This window comes from Arachis ipaensis, chromosome B6 (assembly GCF_059453495.1).
Source record: "Arachis ipaensis isolate K30076 ecotype BB chromosome B6, ASM5945349v1, whole genome shotgun sequence".
NCBI classification, from domain to species: Eukaryota; Viridiplantae; Streptophyta; class Magnoliopsida; order Fabales; family Fabaceae; genus Arachis; species Arachis ipaensis.
The window spans coordinates 117,951,388-117,954,127 of record NC_142441.1 but is presented as its reverse complement, the minus strand read 5'-3'; positions in this window follow the sequence as shown (position 1 = coordinate 117,954,127).

Genomic DNA, 2,740 nt, shown 5'->3' with positions numbered 1-2,740 from the left:
ACAGACTTTGTCATCTTGGAGATGGAAGAGAGTTACCTCCATCCAATCATATTGGGAAGGCCATTCCTAACCACAGCCAGAGCACTCATAGATGTGGAGTGAGGAGAGCTAATACTGAGGATACATGATGAACAACTCACCTTCAATGTCTTCAGACCCTCACAAGAAGCATATCAAGAAAACAAGGAATCAAGGGGAGATCACAATAAGGCACTGGTGGAAGAAACAAGCACTGAAACACAAACAATACCCCTGAGAATCCCTTTAGTTGACAAACAATACAGTTAGAAGGTACAACAGCTAAAGGAAACCGAAGAGGAGCTAAACCCACCAGAGTCATATGAGACTAGCAACAAAGTTTTCCTGGAAAAAGAGGCCACAAGGAGCAGGATAGCAGTAAAAGAAACAAAGAAGAAGGCGCCAAGGGGATGGAGGAACAAGAAGATTGCTACAGAGGATTTCTCCCCAGGGGACAAAGTAATCTCTGCTCATTTTCCAGCTATTCTACCTCATCTACCCACCATTCCATCTCAGCTACCTAAAGTCTATACCATCAGCAGAATTCTCTCCTTGGAATATGTGGAGATTCTTAATGAAGCCAACGAAGATAGATTCACTGCAAGAGGGGAAGATTTGAATCATTACCAACCACCCTAACAAAAGCAAAACGTCAAGCTAATGACGCTAAAGAAGCGCTTCATGGGAGGCAACCCATGTTTTATATCCTTTCAGTTTTTCTTCTTAGGATAATTAAAGTAGTTAATAAAGCAAGGTTCATGAATTCCAAATCAACTCTGACAAACACTTAGATGAGTCCTTATATGCAACATATAGCAAACAACAAGTTTCGTGTTCCAGGCATACTAAGAGGACAAGAACACAATTCACTGTTACTCTTAGAGCTTTAATCAACTCTTTTTACACCACATGGTCACAAACTAAGTTTGGTGTCACCAATGTTGCATATATGAACAATTAATCAGCCAGTTGGGTTGTATTCATGAATAGCACTTAGTTATTTAAAAACAAAAATTCTAAAAAGTAGTTATTCCACTTTCTAATTTTGCCGCCACTATCCACACTCATTAGTTCCTTTTATCTTGTAGGAGAAATGAAGGGAAGATTGGATGGAATTAATGGGACAAATGAAGAAGGGAGTTCGGCCACTTCACAAAAGGGGTCTATATGTCTTCAAAAAGGGAATGCATTGGGAAATGTTGCCATGCAACATTGGAAGAATGATACCCTTGGAAACCGAACCAACCCATCATAAAAGTAGTGATCCTTGTGCTCATTTCATGCCAAACCCCAACCGTCCATGATTAGCCTATACTATCAATTCACACCTTTCATTTACTCACCACTTCTCTATATAAGTGGCTCTTAGTCAGTACCTCTTCATATTCCAATTCTCCCCTCTTCATACTTCTTACTCTCGGAACACACCTTCAACACCTCTTACTCCATCAAAAGCACTCTCACTCACTCCCTTAGCTACTCCCTTTCAACCATCCATACTTCTATAAATTCAAATTCAAAGGTCACCCATGGCATCATCGAGCTCTAAAAGAAGAAAAGGGAAGGAACCTATGGAGCAACGCCCTTTTGATGAGAAGAAATTTAGAACTTTTCACCATGCATTACAATTTGGGTGGATGGCTGATAAAGAGATCATATATGAGCTAGGCTTTCAAGTCAAGAAAACCGAGTATCCCAAAATCGCAGAGAAGGTGGAAAAGAGAAGATGGGAGCTCCTCACTGATCTTGTCACAAAGGTAAATGCAACTCTTGTAAGAGAGTTTTATGCAAACGCAGTCAGGTACGATAGGGCAGATGAATCCTATATAAGCTTTGTAAGAGGGGTAACAGTGGATTTCAGTCCCATGAACATCATGAGGGCGTTAAAGCTACGAACCATACCATTTGCAGAAGAGAGCTATCAATCCAGAATAGATAGCAGCCCCAACTATGACCAGATTGTGCAAGATATCTGCATCCAGGGAGCTGATTGGGTGCGAGATTCCCATAGAAAGCCTAAATTCATTAAGAGAAGCGATTTCACTCCTGAAGCAAAGGGGTGGTTCGAAATTATAAGGAGATCCATCCTCCCCGCCGGAAACAATTCAGAGGTAAATCTTAAGAGAGCAACAATGGTGCAATGTATACTCAATGGAGGAGAGATCAAGGTTCACGAACTCATAGCTTAAGACATTCGGAAATTCGCTGAAAAAAAGTGATTCTGGAGGAAGGTTAGGGTACCCCAGCACCATTTTTCGCCTATGCGACAGGGCTGGGGTGGTGTTCGAAAATGAAAACCCCGAATGGATAAAAGCTGGCATCCCAATTACTGTTCAATGGATGCATGTTGTTGCATCTCTCCTACCTCAACGAAGGCTAAGAAAGAGGGAAGCTCATCAAGCTGTAGAAGGACAAGACCCAGAGGAGCAAGCCCCAGCCACTTTGGACATGCACCAATTACAAGAAGCCATTGATGGCTTATCAAGGCAATATTTGGAGAATCAAGGAGAACAGAAGGAGCTCCAACTACAAATGATCGATCGCTAAGAAGAATCATTCTCTAGATTGATGAATCAACAAGGGGAGTGGCAAAAGCAATTAATAGAGCAGCAACAGGAACAAGGAAGACAATGGGGTGAATCCTTCCACAGGTTGAACCAAAAGCAAGATCAACAACAAGAAGCCATCCAAAAGCTAATCAACATCTAAGCACATCAAGGTG